Source organism: Podarcis gaigeae (genome assembly GCF_964106915.1).
Source record: "Podarcis gaigeae genome assembly, chromosome: 13".
Classification (NCBI taxonomy): Eukaryota; Metazoa; Chordata; class Lepidosauria; order Squamata; family Lacertidae; genus Podarcis; species Podarcis gaigeae.
Window position 1 is genome coordinate 50,186,946 of NC_139689.1, and position 16,827 is coordinate 50,203,772.

Below are 16,827 nucleotides of genomic sequence, written 5' to 3' on the forward strand. Positions count from 1 at the left end.
TAATTTCCTCGGGTTTCTGAACCATTCTCCCATCAATTTCTAGATTTGTAACAGTATTAAGTTTTTGTCTCTTTTTCAACTGCCATGCTAGCAGTTTCCCACACTTATTTGCTGATTCAAAGGATCTTTGTTTCATTTGTTTAATTTTCCATTCCACCTCTTGATTTATCAATTTCAAATATTGTGCTTGGAAGAATTTCACTTCTCTCAGCACCTCCTTCGACTTTGGCCTAGATCTTAATTTTTTCTCTCCATCTCTTATTTTTTCCAATATATTCTCCTTCTTTTCATTCCAGAATTTTTTCTTGATCGTATTTTGTTGTATTAGAAACCCTCTCATAACTGCTTTACTTGCGTCCCAGATTATTCTTTTTTCCACAGTAGTATTTAAATTTATTTCAAAATAGTCCTTCAAAGTTTTTTGGGCCTTCTTAACAATTTTCTCGTCCCTTAATAAGGTGTCATTCATTTTCCATCTGAAGGATCCGGTTGTATTTAGTCTCAATTCCATTTTCAAAGCATTATGGTCGGAGCAGGTTTTTGGGCAGATTTCCACCTTTCTAGTCTTGGGTGCCAGTCCTCTAGTTATCCATATTTGGTCGATTCGTGTCCATGTCAGATGAGCTTCAGAAAAGAAAGTCCCTTCTTTTCCTAGGGGGTTCTTAACCCTCCATATGTCAATCAAGTCCACATTGTCAGTCATTTCAAAAAAAGTTTTAGGTAGTCTGCCATCTTTCGTTATGTTAGCACTTTGCGACTTATCCATATTTACAGACACAACCCCATTCATGTCACCCATCATGATGATGTTGTTATAGTCTAAGTAGTCCAGCATAATCTCATGCAGCTTCTTAAAAAATTCCGATTTTCCTTCATTCGGGGCGTAGATTCCTAATATCAGAAATTTTTCTCCTTGTGTCTGAATTTCAATCACCAAAATTCTGCCGTGTTCATCTTTAAATAAGAATTTCGGTGACAGGCTCTCCTTTGCGTATATCACCACACCTCTTTTCTTCACTTTATCCGAAGAGATAAATTCTTGGCCTAGTCTTTTATTAATTAACACTTTTCTATGGAGCCTTGTCACATGCGTTTCTTGCAGGCAAATAATGTCCAAATGTTCTTTTTTCAATATATGAAATACTTTTCTTCTTTTTTCCGGAGAATTTCCGCCATTTATATTCCAACTAAGAAGCTGCAGCGACATCCTGGTCCAATTAGTAGGTCTACAATGGTGGGTCTACAATGGGGTATCTAGGCTTCCCCCCGATCCCGGAGGTAGTAATGTTGGTCCAGATCCAGACGGTGTAGGCTTTGGAGATGGTCCCGGTGGTGGTGGAGGCCAAGAAGCTGCAGCTCCTTTCTGGAGGTCCTCCTCGTGGTCGTGTAAGAACTTCTGTTGGTCCTCCGGTGTTTTAATTCTTACTTTCCTTCCTTTGTAAGTAAATGATAGTCCTTGCGGGAACTCCCACCTATAAGGGATTGTGTTATATCTCAACAGTTTGGTCAAATCTGTATAAGTAGTCCTAAGGTCCAAAAGGTGTTTAGGTATGTCTCTGTAAATTTCAGCCTTTTTTCCTTCTATCTCCAAAGGTTTTTTAAAATGTAGGCCTAGTATCTTATCTCTTTCCTCTCTCGATCTCAAAATAACCAAACAGTCTCTGGACTTGTCCTTCTTTATCAATTTTCCCAGTCTAAAGGCAGTCACAATTTTAAAATCCTTATCTTCCTCTATCGCCCAGAATTTGGAGAACAAAAGTGTCAAAAATCCCTGTAGGTTTCCCTCCTCCAATTCTGGGATAGCCCTTAATCTAAGATTATTTTCCTTACTTTTCAATTCAACCAATGACAGGTAGGCTTGTTGTTCCCCTACCTGTCTTTTCAGAGGCCTTACTTCCCCCCTAATCTCATCAACCTTTTTGTTCGCCTGTTCTGCTTTTTGACAAGCTTCCACCGCAAGCTTATAATTTTCGGTAGTTGCCCCTTGTAATTTTTCAATTGCCTGGGTATGATGGGAAACTTGCTCAGATAATTTAGTAATAGAGGATGTAGCTTGGTCAATTTTTGATGATTGATTGTCCACTTTTTGATTTAAAATTCCAAGTTGTTCCAAGATTTGCTTCAGGACTATTTCAGATCCTCCAGTTGCCATATCTTCTGCAGCAGGCTCTGCAGCAGGCTCTTCAAGTTCCACCTCCTGTGCTGTTAGCACAGTTGGAACAGATGATCTTCGTTGATGAGATAGGGTTGTTTGTACAAGTTGCCCTGGTTTCTTTTCTTTCTCTTTAGCTTTAGCTGCTCTTGTTCTCCCTGTACCACTCATTCCACACCTGCCTCTGTTCAAGGTCAAATTTTCTTTTGTTTCATAAGTTAGACAAAGTCCAGAGTGTAAACAATTTAACCACAGAGAGTCACAATAAAGTACAGTTCCCAGGCCTCTATATCTCCACAATCCTCTAGGTGGGGGTATTCCAAAGTTTCAAGGAAGGAGAGAACTCTTGTCCGCCATTGAAGTTCTTATATTCCCTGTGTTAAGTCTTTGATAGTTCCAGAGCGCAAAAGGAAGTTTCCACAGGCTTTCTCTGACTTAAAAAGAAGCCACAAGGTGTCAAGAAAGGTCCCAGCAACAATGTTTTAACGTTAATGTCTCAGTCTATGTATCAGTTAAGCTCCAATAACAGTATCAGCAGTTTGACAGCTCTCCTTTGCACACTGACAGCCCGATCGCTGGGTTGTCTCTTTTAACTCCACTTATCTCAAAATTAGGAAGAAGGTCCCAAAGATAAAATCCACAACCTTTACAAAAATTTCCTGCTTGTCTTTTCACTACAAAGTCTGTCAAATGCACCCTCGTTTTACTTTGACTATCCCCTTTCAGCGCTTCAGCACTCTTCTGCGCAATTGCTTTAATCTGGTTAGCAGTGTCGGGAGACGGACTTCCTGTTACTCGCCTCCCATTTTCAGCCGAATTTCAACCAAATTCCCAAAATTTCCGATGTTTAGCTCCCCTTACTCACGGGTATGTAACAGCCAATTTTGGTGTTTTCAAGAAGAAAGGTCGGCGCTCATCAGCAGCAGCAGCGCGGCTTTGCATCCACGAAAAGAGCGATGAACTCACAGCGCCGCTCCCCCTTTCGCGTTCCGGAACCCCTTACGGAGCCCCTTCTTCGTTTCCGGGGGGGCTTTGGGCGCCCGCCAAGTCCCACAGCCGCAGGCTCGCTCTGCCTGCGGGTTTTCTTAACGGGTCTCCGCTTTGCCATAGCGGACGACCCTTTTTCGCGGAGCCCCTCTTCACCAGGTAAAGAGGACCGCCATTGCTATTTTGCGCCGCCTCCGGAAGTCTCTGTTTTTTTGTCTTTTTTGAAATGTAATAAAATATTTAATAAAAAAAACAAAAACAAAGATTACCTCCCTGGAGTGCAAGGTGCTGGGCTGCCCAGATGACAAGACCCCACTCTTGGCCTCACTGACAAAGCCTAAAGGAAAGCAGCTTGGCTGCAGGAGTTGCTGAAAGGAGGCGTACAAGACACCATCAAACCGTTTTAGAGACTCCATTGGGTGACAGAGAAAAGGCGAAAATACTCAACACCGACTTTGCCTCTGTGTTCACCCCAAAGGAAAGTGATGCCCAACATGGTGATAACAGAACAAATGATGTAAGGAGGGAGCCCAAGATAGGAAAAGAGGTGGTAAGGGAACACCAGGCTACCACAATTTAAGAAGGATGTTGAACAGCTGGAAAGTGTGCAGAGGAGGGCAACCAAGATGATCAGGGGTCTGGAGACTAAGCCTTATAGGGAGTGCTTGAAGGAGTTAAGTATGTTTAGACTGGAAGAAAGGAGACTGAGATGAGATATGAAAGCCATCTTCAAATATCTTAAGGGCTGTCGAATGGAGCATGCTTGTTTTCTCCTGCTCTGGAGGGTAGAGCTCAAACCAATGGCTTCAAGTTGCAAGAAAGGAGATTCTGACTAAATTTAGGAATAATATTCTGACAGTAAGAGCTGTCTGGAAGTGGAGCAGACTCCCATCAGAGGTGGTGGACTCTCCTTCTTTGGAGGTTTTTAAACAGAGGTTGGATGCCATCTGTCATGGATGCTTTAGCTGAGATTCCTGCATTCCAGGGGGTTGGATTAGATGCCCCTTAGAGTCCCTTCCAACTATGATTCTATGATTCCACGTCAGATTTGTGTAGGGCTTACTCCTTCGCCTTTTCTTCTCACGAAGGTATCAGGGATGTATCATGGTCAAAATCAGTGAAACCCCTGGAATGGTGTGCCATCAAAATGACTAGCAAAATGTTGTGGTTGAGGGTTTTTTTAATATATAAAAGGTTGTTCATTCTAAATAGCCTTTTCCCATTTGTAAGTGCTCCACTGCCCACATAATACCAACTAATTATTTCTACAATAATGTGGTGTTTTTGCTCCAGTAAATTTGCTGTTATGGCCATTATTCAGTTATAATGAATCTTTGCAGGGGGAAGTGTGCTTTCTGATCTGTGCCCTGGTTTCCCCTTAAAAAGATGGTGCTAATTCTTCAGTCTTCTGATCAATGAGCTCTATAGAACTTTCAATATCTTTCCATTCTACAGCTTACAATTGGTTTATCATGCATGGTTGTAAAAAGCTTCTTATGGTGACCCCACCCAGTAACACCAATTTCTCACTTCAAGAACTGGAGATAATTCTTGTGTTGTGAAAGCTGCCATAGATTTTCTTGTTTTGGGGGAGAATGCTGAATTCTTAAGATGAACTGGAACCAAGACACAGTCTCCTTACATATGACATCAAAGGGATTTTGGGGTTTTGAAGTCAATTCAAATGAACAGCTAAATTACAGGTCTTCTCTTTCTGAATAAGATGCAGTGGAAGAGAAACCCTCTCTTTCACCCGGGGCAGGAGGCCGAGAGGCGGGGCAAACCGCCCGATGATGCATGCACAACATTGTATGGACTGTGCATGTGTGGCACGCCTGTATGGACTGCACACGCAGAGCAGCCCGTACGGACACCGCATGCGAGCGGCAGCCCGTACAGACACCCGTATGCATGCCACACACGTACAGACACCCATATGGATGCCATGCATGAGTGGCAACCCATACAGACACCCGTACGGATGCCGTGCATGAGCGGGAGCCCATACAGACACCCGTACATATGCCGTGTGTGAGCGGCGGCCCATGTGGATGCTGTGCGGACGCGGCATGAGCAGCGCCCACACTGACTTTGTGCACACCTTCCATTGTTCTACAACTGGGGGAAGGCAACAGGCCATCATGTCACCCCCCCCCCAGCAGTGCCTGGGGCGGCCCACCCCCTCCACCCCCCTTTGTACGTGATTGAGCAGGCGGTTCCTATGCAACTCCAGACAATCTGATGGCAGTTCTCTTGTTCCAATTCAATATGGTTTCCATTGAAAGAACACTGGTTGCCCTTAGCTGGGAGAAAGACTCCACTAATTCTCATATCATTGGCTTTTGATACAATTGACCATTAAATACTTCTGAAAAACATATCTGGGATGGGATTCTGCATTGGGGTGGTTTCATTCTAGCTCTGTGCCTAACAATCTTCTCAACTTGGCTAGCAATGTGTGGGGGCCTCCTTTTTATACTATATCTGCTAAATATAAGCAACTGTCATTAAAGTTTATTCATGAGCAGATTTAGGTTTGATGAGGCCCTAAGATACTAAAGCTAATGGGGCCAGCTGTCCTTTGTCAACAACAAATTGTCGCTGTATTTTGTGTTGAATATATGCTATATGGTAATTTATGGACCTAATAGGTATCTAAAGCCTTTTGCACATAACAAAATATGTATTTTATCAAAGTTATTGTTGAAATGAAATACAATTAAGAAGTATATTAACAGTGAAATGCAATTAAGAAGAAGTATATATTAATTATTAATTATTAAGCTCTAACTGAAAGTGATTTTTTATTCATAACAAACTTAATAATGCAAACACATTTGGCAATAACAAAAGTTCCTTTAGAAACACAATTTACAAAGACTAATAATCTAGTCTCTAGAAACTTGCTATAACATGAAATAATAAGTTTGAGAACCAAGGTACCAATGTATATAGAAATGAGCAAACTAATGATATTTTAGGGTGCAGGCTAGCAGGCGGAGCCCATTATTTACATCATAGGAGCCTACACAACACAAAACACTGTTACTGTATGGAGGTTTTATTTTATTTGTTTTTTATCTTATATTTTGGAAATGTACATCCAGGTGTTTTTTTCCCTTTAAATTTTTTTTAGGGCCCCCAAGAGAGTGGGGCCCTAGGCTATAGCTAATTTAGTCTATACGTAAATCTAGCACTGTTCATGAGTGGTATATGAATCCTAGAAGTCTTATATATAAATTCATCTGCATTCCCAAGGTTCTGGATGCAACGTTCAGAAAGTGATCATGCCTCCACTTAGGGTTCGGTTGTACTAGAGTGCAAGAATTTTGGTCAATGATATCCAGACAAGTTGATAAGAACTTAAACTGCCATCCTAATCCCAGCTTCTCAGTTAGCACTTTTATCTATGTTTGACAATAACTTACATAATAAAGACTTGATAGTGTACCTGCTTAGAGCAGTCTTACTACTTGACACACTAATGTGTGGGGATATTGCCCTGATGGGAAAACTAACAAATGAGCTGAGAGTCCTTAGGGGCCAAAGAAAGAAGTATGACTTCATGACTGAGTGGTCTGACTTTATTTACCGTATTTTTTGCTTTATAAGACTCACTTTTTCCCTCCTAAAAAGTAAGGGGAAATGTGTGTGCATTTAATGGAGTGAATGCAGGCTGCACAGCTATCCCAGAAGCCAGAACAGCAAGAGGGATTGCTGCTTTCACTGCGTAGTGATCCCTCTTGCTGTTCTGGCTTCTGAGATTCAGAATATTTTTTTCTTGTTTTCCTCCTCCAAAAACTAGGTGCATCTTGTGGTCTGGTGCATCTTATAGAGCGAAAAATATGGTAATTTGTAAGCAAGGAGGAACATGGCCATGGACCCTCCTCAGTCTTGAACAAATATAGTAGATACAGTTTCTCAGGGCATCCCAATACTTTACCTATGTCTAATGGGGTTCATGGTGGAGCTGTGCATTAAACCACAGAGCCTAGGACTTGCCGATCAGAAGGTCGGCGGTTTGAATCCCTGCAACGGGGTGAGCTCCCGTTGCTCGGTCCCAGCTCCTGCCAACCTAGCAGTTCGAAAGCACGTCAAAGTGCAAGTAGATAAATAGGTACCACTCCGGCGGGAAGGTAAATGGCGTTTCCGTGCGCTGCTCTGGTTCTCCAGAAGTGGCTTAGTCATGCTGGCCACATGACGCGGAAGCTGTACGCCGGCTCCCTCGGCCAGTAAAGCGAGATGAGCGCCACAACCCCAGAGTCGGTCACGACTGAACCTAATGGTCAGAGGTACCTTTACCTTTACCTAATGGGGTTCATGTTTCATAACCTTATCTTGTTTAACCATTACGTCTATTTTATAAATGGTTCTAGTCGCTACCTTCCATGCATCCACATACATGTGGCTTATCTATTTTGGTTTTATTTTATAATTGTATATGGACTATGTATATTGTGGTCAAATCCTGTTTAATAACATTGTATTCTGAAGAATCACGCATTGTTTTGAAAATTAATTTAATATTTTTTTTTTAATATTCTAAACTCTTTAGGTAAATTAAGACTTTGTTCCATCAAGAAGTATCTCAAAGGATCTCACATTGCTGTCTTAATTTGTTTTGACTTGCTTCCTTCTAGTGGGCGGTGAGGTCTCTCCAGCATATGAGGCCCTGAAACTCTGGCAGTGGAACCTGGGAATTATGGGGTGGTGAATGGTAAATTAGAAGGTAGAGTCTATATGGATAGGGTCTAAGGCATCTGGAGCAAAAGATGTTAGCTGGACCATCCCAAGGAAAGCTTAGCTTCAGTGCCTGAGGGATAGGTCAGGTGGATACGGGGGCACAGCAAACATCAGACACTCTCAATCCAAACTCAAAAGCTTGTCTCTTTGATTCTCTCTTTCCACCCTGAAATATCACTCCTTCTTTTGAGGTCCATAAGAAAGTTAAAACACTGATGCTTTATGTCAGACTCCAAAATATTGAAATCCTACTCCCAGTTGTACAGTCATATCTCGGGTTGAATGTGCTTCGGGTTGAGTGCATTCGAGTTGCTCTCCACAGCAACCCGGAAGTAACGGAGCGTGTTACTTCTGGGTTTTGCCGCTTGCGCATTCGCAGATGCTCAAAATGACGTCATGCGCATGCGCAGAAGCGGCAAAAAGAGACGCGCACATGCGCAGACATGCCATCACTAGTTACGTTTGCTTCTAGATGAGAACGGGGCTCTGGAACGGATCCCGTTCATATCCAGAGGTACCACTGTATATATATATATATATTTTTTTAAAAAATATATTAACCGGCCAATCACATCAAATTAAATCACATCACATAAATTCCGAATTACAAAGCCAAATTTTGAATTTTGTTGGGGGGACCCATACTTCAAGATCCAAAGGGGGATTCTGATCATCTTCTTGCTAATGTCCAAATCAGTCCAAACAGAGTTCATAATTCTATCCAGTCTTATCTTGCTGTTTCCACATCGCATCTTGTTCATATATTTTCTCTTTTTTCTTTATGATCTCTTCTGATAGTCTCCTTAAGCCGATAAACACAAATATAATAATCCTGTGTGAATTTCCCATTCTTCCAATCCAAGTCCAGATGGTATCCATATATCATCTCCTTCATAGATAACATCGCTCTTTCCATCATAATTTTACGAAACTGTCGCTCTTAAGTCCCACTGAGGAGTTTAATCCACAATATATAAACAGCTTTGTTTCTCTCTTTCTCCTCCCAGACTCAGGACCTCCGACAGAGCTTCCCAAAATGGCGACGGCATTTTTAACTGCGTCATTCCAAAGCTCTTATACCTTCCAGATTCATCTTGAAACATGCTTTGGTTCAAAAGTTTATCTCCACACAGCCTTAAATCCACAGCTTAAGTCCTTAAAACGACATTTCTGACTCATTAGGGGAGGGGATTCTTGTTTAATCACATAGAAAAAGAAAGGAAAGGTTTTTTTCCCCCTCCCCCATCAGTCATTTGCTGTACCGTATCTTGACGTATCTTCTCATGTTTTATTCTTGTCTTGTTTTATCAGAGATCTCTTCTGTCAGCAGTCTTTACTCCCCCTCCTTCCTTGAAGTATGTGCAATTCATCTCGTCCAAATTGTTTCTTTTGAAGTTCTTGCAGCTAGTGGCGCGAATCAGGGATGGCGTCCAGGAGTGCCGAAATCCCACAGGAGGGCTTTGTGCCTAGTAGCCCCATCCCCACAAATTCGGGGGTGGTATAGGGCACAGCAGGCAAGGGCCGTCCCCCCCCCCCACAATCCTGGGGGGATTAAGGAGGCTAATTACCCCCATCATAGCCTCAAAATTACCTCGTGTGGGTCGGAGAGATGTTATTGTCAGCCATCTTCTGATGCGCCCCCTAGTGGCCCCCCAGAGGTACCACTGTATAGAGGCACTCCTGTTTCTTTACTCATATGACTCTTATTAATTTCTTCCAAACATTCCCACATTGTCATGCAAGCAACACTTTCTGATAGAAAATATGCAGTCTACACTTCTTACCCAGCTAAAGTACGTCATCCTGAAGTCTCCCTCTGGTGGCGTGAGTTTGCTTATAGAATCACCATCAACGTTTAACCTGAAGTGAAAGCTGAACCAAATGTAGTTTCTCCTCCAGTGAAGCACAAGCAGATCTTCAAGTGAAGCCACAATTAGTTCAGTACAATCTAGCTTCTACAGATCTATAGGATTTCAGTAAATGTCACATAAATTGAAGCATGAAGCTAATTAGAAGGGGTTTTGTCAGGCAAGACGTTGGAGGAATTTCATAGTACATCAAAAGAGTTTCAATATGAATAGCAGTATTTCTTGATCTCTATGCATTTTATGTATAGCCATTGTTTGGCCTCAGAGTGAGATATTTGTGTAATAATCTTTTGCAAATCCTCAATGAAGCATATAACTGAGGTGTACATTTTTTTTAAAAAAGACATGAATCAGTATGGTTCCTGAGTCCTGAGAGATGACCTGCAAGAGATCTCTATCCAGGTAATGACCTAGAATGAGCATAATAAGCTGTCCCAAATAAACATGAATGGGGGGAACCTCAAGCAACAGCAGCACAGAGTAAAGGGATATCTTTTCCAAGCATTAGGTTCACCATTCTTCCAAGTGTAAATGCTTAGTTCTGGGCTCACAAGACAGGATAGGGATTCTGCTAATGCCCAACCCACACTGCTGCCTCCCTTCACGAGCTAACAGATGTGATCTTGACTGTGGTGTTGGAAACCTCCATTCTTATTATCCTGAAAGAATTCAAGGTCCATGCTGAAGCTTACTCAGGCATAGGCAAACTCGGTCCTCCAGATGTTTTGAGACTACAAGTCCCACCATCCCTCACCACTGGTCCTGTTAGCTAGGGATGATGGGAGTTGTAGTCCCAAAAGATCTGGAGGGCCGAGTTTGCCTATGCTTGAGCTTACTTGTCTGGTGCACCTCAGAATTTCCTGGCCTACAGAACTACCATGAGACTGTGTCAGGTTATATTTGGTCCAACACATTTGGCAGGTCAAAGACTGGATTTTCCCCCCATGTGTTGTTGTTGAGCTGGGCATCGGGGGGAGGGGTATTATTATTGGGGAATTCTGATATGTTCCCTGTCAGAAGAGATTACCACAAGTTAGATTTAGTCTCATGGTGGTTCCAGTATCTGTGGGGTATGAATGAGTTAGTCTACATATTCAAAATTAACTAAATAAAAGCTAATAATCCAACTGTATTTAAATAATTCATTACAGACCTTTAAAATAAAGATATAAACTATGCAGTCATAGTGTACAAAATCTGATAAATGCTGCCCATCTATCAAAAAAGTAGTCCCATTTTTCATTATTTTTGTTTCTCATTTTGGTCATGGCCGCAAGATCCCACATTTTTATGATCCGTTCTTTTCAATTTGGTACTTTAGATGGTTTCTAGTACCTAGGATATATCAATCTAGCAGCTGTTAACATGTTCTCGTGTTCACTTTAAAAAATAATGGATCAAGACTTATAAACCAAGGATTTTTTCCATTAAAGTGTTTATTCTCCTTCAATACTTTCCCCGCAAAGGGACATGTCTATCATATATGATGAAGGCATATCACTTTTAACAGATTTTTTTTCCTGGTGCATCTAGAGATCCTGCTGTTCTTGTTTTTATCTTGAGTATTCTTCTGTTTTGGCTTAAATCTATTTGAAATCGTATAATGTTATTGTAGCGTTTTAATTTTATCATGTTGTTAGATATCTTGGATAAGTGTGCAGAAAGTAAATAAATATACAGATATCATTGATGATCATGTCTCTGCCATGCTATCTAGCTCTACCTTCCTTATTTCAATTATATTAAAATAGGCATCATATGTATAAATGCAAGTCTCATTCTGCTTTGGAAAATGATTACACACACTTCGATACTCAAGATTTCCCCACCATTAGGTGAAGTCACTGGCCCATATGGGTTAATTGTGAAACTAGTCTCTTCAACCATAACATCTGGAGTAGACAATATCCAAGCATTTCTACAAGGCATGAAGTGGTGGTGACAGTGTTATATTAATTTCCAAATGTAGTTCACAATAATCAAATAATAATAGGAATTCAAGGAGGACTGGGATAAGACAGGTAACAAATACCACCTCCACCTTGCAGAGTTATGGCAGTGGGATGGCCAAGGCAGCATCTCAAGCAGTGAAACGGGATGTACCAGCCCTGCCCCTGGCACACAGACTACCATCCTGCAACCCTGAGTTGAAGACTAGATTGAATGTGTGACCTGTCCTATATGTTGGATCAATGAAAACTGAGACAGCCCCATAGTTATCATCATCATCATCATCATAAACCTTATTGCACTAGCCAAAGGCCATGGCATCATTCACAAAGGGAACAAAAGGAAAAGCAACAATAACCATAAAAACATCAGGCACTGCAGGTACAATAAACCACGATCACGTCTCCTAAAAATTATTTGTTGCATATGATAGAATAGCAAGGGGTTCTCAGGTAGAATGTGCCAGCTTAAATGTCCGAATCACCTTTGCAATTGACCACTATTTCATTTAGTTCTTTTCTGCTGATCTTCTTAGCTGCCAACGCATATAGTGCTACTTTATAAGTTACGAAGTCATCAGTATCACTCAGCAGCCATTTCACCCTTTCCACCCTGTTCGAGCGTGTTCCATTCGTGAGCAGGGGTTTTATAAATCGGTCTCTTGGTTCTGCATATAGTGGGCACTGCAATAAATAGTGGTACAGGTCCTCTATGCAAGGTTGCCCACACAGACAAAGTCTCTCCTTGTACTGTACTTTGCCGTACTGACCATCCAGCACCGCCGAGGGCATCGATTGGAATCATAATTCTGTAAAAGCGATTCTTAGTACGGCAAGTGGGAGCTTCGTCAAATAACTAGCTCGGCTGTGCTCCATTTTGATAAGTAGGAACCACGGTGAACTTTTGGTAGAGGCAATCATGGTTAAAACCCTTTCTGCATTGGACCTGAAGAGGCAATCTCTTAGGTGTCATGGAAGTGTCATCTCTTAAGTGTCATGGAATCTCCTAAGTTGTCATGGAAACAATAAAGTTTCAAGCTGGCCCTACATGGCAGACCTCAGCATGGATGCTGAAGTTACCCAGGATCAAGGCCCTGGAGTTGTCCAACATCATACTTGAGACTACCTCAGCCTAGGGAGCCAGGGCAACCATACCAATAGCAGCCGAAATTTGTCTCTTTAGCCCAGTTACCAGGTACAGATATTCATAGATTGGTCCATTGTGGAGGATAGATAGATATTTAGATAGAACTGCAGTCACAACAGCTCCATGTATAGATCCTCCTTGTATATAGTTGAAACTACCATGGAACAAAGAAACTGAAGTTTTTATGATGATTGAAGACTTGCCATGTCAATCCTGACAATGACATCATCAGAATGCACATGGATTGTGACAACAATAAGCTGTGAGGTGGAATTTTTATCCCCTTTTTCTTTGCTGGTACAGGTTGAAGGACTGGTTTCATTTGCAAGCTTTATGATGTGCTACTAGTTTCACCCTTTTGAAGAGCTGGCTCTTGGAAATGTCCTGTCTGATTCCCATGGACCTCAAGAGAGTGAAGAAACTTCAGGCCTTGGTCAATTTATACAGCCAAGATCCTGGGCTTGTGGGTGACAGGCAGCTTGCTGTATTGCGGACCCACGTGGAGAATATATTACAAACTCACACGGGTGCCTCTGGGAGAAAGGTACTTGAGGAGGAAGAGATATTTGAGGCCACAAACTGTGATGAAAGTGATGCTGAAACGGATGAGGACAATGAGATTGTTGAATCCGACCAAGATATTCTCCAAGAAATGGGAGATGAAAATGTGAGACTAACCAGTGAGATGATGGATCAGGCTGATGAAAAGCGGGAAGAGGCTTTTGACGCAGTTGATAAAGGCAATCTCCAAAGAGCCATTGAATTGTTTACCGACGCCATCAAGTTGAACCCCCAGTCCAGTGTCACATATGTGAACAGAGCAAGCACCTTTGTGAAACTAAAGAAACCTAATGCAGCCATCAGAGACTGTAAGAAGGCCTCTGAACTGAACCGGAAATCTGCACAGCCATATAAATGGCAAGGGAAGGCTCATATGCTCCTAGGGCATTGGGAGAAAGCTGCTGAAGACTTCACCATGGCTTGCAAACTTGATCGTGATGAGGAAACTCACGCTTTGCTTCAGGTGGTGCAACTGAAACTCCAGAGACTCAAGGAGTTTCATCACAAATGTGAGCGAAAGCGAGAGTTAAAGGAAATTCATAGAAGGTTAGAAAGAGTCAGACTGTCCCTGGAAGAGCAAGAGCGAGTCCCGAGAGAGGAGAATCCCTGGGATGAAATGGCCAGAGCAGGTCGGAAACATCTCAAATCTTTCCTTACCCTATTAGATCCCCGGGTAATGATGGCATTCCTGGATGTGGTCTGGAATCCTGAAAACATCTACAAATACCGAAAGAAAAATGTGATAACTAAGTTCCCTCGCAAACATTAATTTGAAGGTCAGCTACATGTGGCCTGATAACTAAATAAACTCACACATAGAAAGAAATGTAAATATCTCTCTCATTATTTTCTTTCTCTCCTTTTTGCAAAACTAGCTATGAAATTATGAATAACTTTAATGAGATAGTTCCATATGTAGTGCAAATAAACAAAACAATGTAAGAAAACGGGATATGTTAGTATTTGGGGTTCTGCAGTCATGAATTAAAATGCTAACAGCAAACGTTGAAGTGAATAAATGATTTTAAATAAGCACTTTCACAGGTGTAGTGAAACTTAATTCAAGATTAATTTGTGCCTCCCTAGGGTAATTTGAACACTCATTCTAAATGATGGACTCAAATCTACCTTAAGTTATTGTTTCCATTAAAACAAATGGAACAGTCATTGCTACTTTGAATCACATTGCTTTCAACTGTACATAGTTATACTCAGCTTTAGTTGGAGTTAGTTTGAACAATTTGATCTTTATGGATTCTGGTAGGAACCTACCTACGAGAATCTTGGATCAATCTGCTGATAGGAATGTAGCTATCCGGCTGATTTCAAATTTCTCCAATTGCTGCAACACTGTAAAGTCTGCTGACTGTAGCATCATTGCACCTTGGAGTCAAAGGGGGAAGCAGAAAACCTTCTGCATCTCTTGTCTCATCTTATAAATAATAGTACATCCTGATAATTAATAGATTACACCCCACCGCGAAATTAATAGGTTTCAGGTGCTCCCAAATCAGATTTTCCCCTCAAGAGTCACACATGTGCATGACAAAAAATAAACCCAAATTGGGGTGGGGGTGGGGGGTGGGAATTATCGGCCAAATATCTTAGCCCAGCTCTAGGCTGATGCCATTATTTTTGAGCATCTCCCATTATTTTGATCAAAAGTGTTTCAGAGCGTGACCTAAGAGAGTTTGCTTGCCATTGACTTCCATCTGTGGCTCTGGGGCTAGCTGATCTTAGGAAATTGAGGGAGCAGAGGACCTAGGCAACCACAGCAAGATTTAAATGCTTTATAGAGGTTTGCCAGGGACGCGGGTGGCGCTGTGGGTTAAACCACAGAGCCTAGGACTTGCCGATCAGAAGGTTGGTGGTTCGAATCCACACAACGGGGTGAGCTCCCGTTGCTCAGTCCCTGCTCCTGCCAACCTAGCAGTTTGAAAGCACGTCAAAGTGCAAGTAGATAAATAGGTACCGCTCCGATGGGAAGGTAAATGCCGTTTCCGTGCACTGCTCTAGTTTGCCAAAAGTGGCTTAGTCATGCTGGCCACATGACCCGGAAGCTATACGCCGGCTCCCTTGGCCAAGAAAGCGAGATGAGCGCCGCAACCCCAGAGTCGGCCATGACTGGACCTAATGGTCAGGGGTCCCTTTACCTTTTAGAGGTTTGCCAAGGGAATGATGCCCAACACAATTCAGTTTGTTGTCTTTTTGAGGGACAATGAAACCATGTGCAATCTTATCCCACTGCCCTCTTATAATGATTCACATAACTCTTATTGCGCAAACCACATTGTCAACACCTTAGAACAGTTCTACTTTCTAGCACTTGTTAGAGGCCTTCTTTGGAGTGGGGGAAGCTAGAATTTTTCTTTTCTTCTTTTGTTTTGCTCCCTCTATTTTCTTCCCTTCTATTTTGAATTCACTGTGGGTGTATAAGCATAGTTCCAAACAGAGCAAGAGTTTTCAGATAAAGATTCCCATGCCTCAATAACAATGAGTACCCAAAGCCTGATGTTAGTGAACTTTGTCAGCGTCACTAGTTAGGGATGTTTTTTTTAAAAAAAATTACTGTGGAGATATGCTTTTATGTGGCCATTGGACCTGGTATTTCATGTTTAGACAACCATCCTAGGTAGCTCACACCAACCTCAGACTTGGAATCAGGTTGCATTGCAGGCAGGCAGAGATATTTGCACATAGAGCCTATATGCAGGCAGACTTGAGTTTGCCACGGTGTGCTCAAGAGGCAACTGCAGACATCACAGCACCCTGGCACATATTTGCAAGCAAGCACTTGTCACATTCACACTTCAGAGTTTCAAGTCTCAAAAAATCTTACACACATTAAAAAAAGCAATGTGTTAAGCGATCCTTTCATTGGGATTACCGGGCATTTTTTATTAGTTGTTTCAATGAGTTATGGGTTTTTTAAAAGCACAGGGTGATGCCTCCTGTGCCACACAGTTAACTGGATGTATATCTCAGAACTCTCAAAACATTGCCCTCCAGTTCTGCACTTCAGTGAAATGTTGGACAAGCTACCATTCAGGAAACTTGCCTGGAGTTTCTGGTTTTCTCACTGATGAATTCTTAACAAACTTCCCCAAAAGTATGAAAGCCAGTGAACTATGAAAGTATGAAAGCCTTAGTTGAATGACCTGACTAACTGAACTGATTAAAACTTGCAGCAGCCAGGCTTCAAACAGATAACAAAAGCTTGGCAACCACGTCTTCTGTTGCATTTATTTCAGTACTAATGGATGATGTGCATAGATACACATTCTAATGCAGCATTTTCTAAAAAAAAACCCACAACTATTAAGTTGTCAATACCTAGAAAGTCAACTTCAACACTGCAGTGATGTCATAATGTATGACATCAGCAGAACTTGACATAAACCAAACTGCCGTAGCGACTGA

General features: G+C 41.8%; 1 pseudogene across 1 annotated transcript; it reads left to right on the forward strand.

The window, feature by feature from the left end:
- The first annotated feature begins 12,742 nt into the window (after positions 1 to 12,742).
- Positions 12,743 to 14,233, forward strand: LOC310830635 (putative protein FAM10A4 pseudogene; annotated as a pseudogene). The gene has a single exon. The product of its transcript is annotated as a putative protein FAM10A4 pseudogene (transcript).
- Positions 14,234 to 16,827: the final 2,594 nt, after the last annotated feature.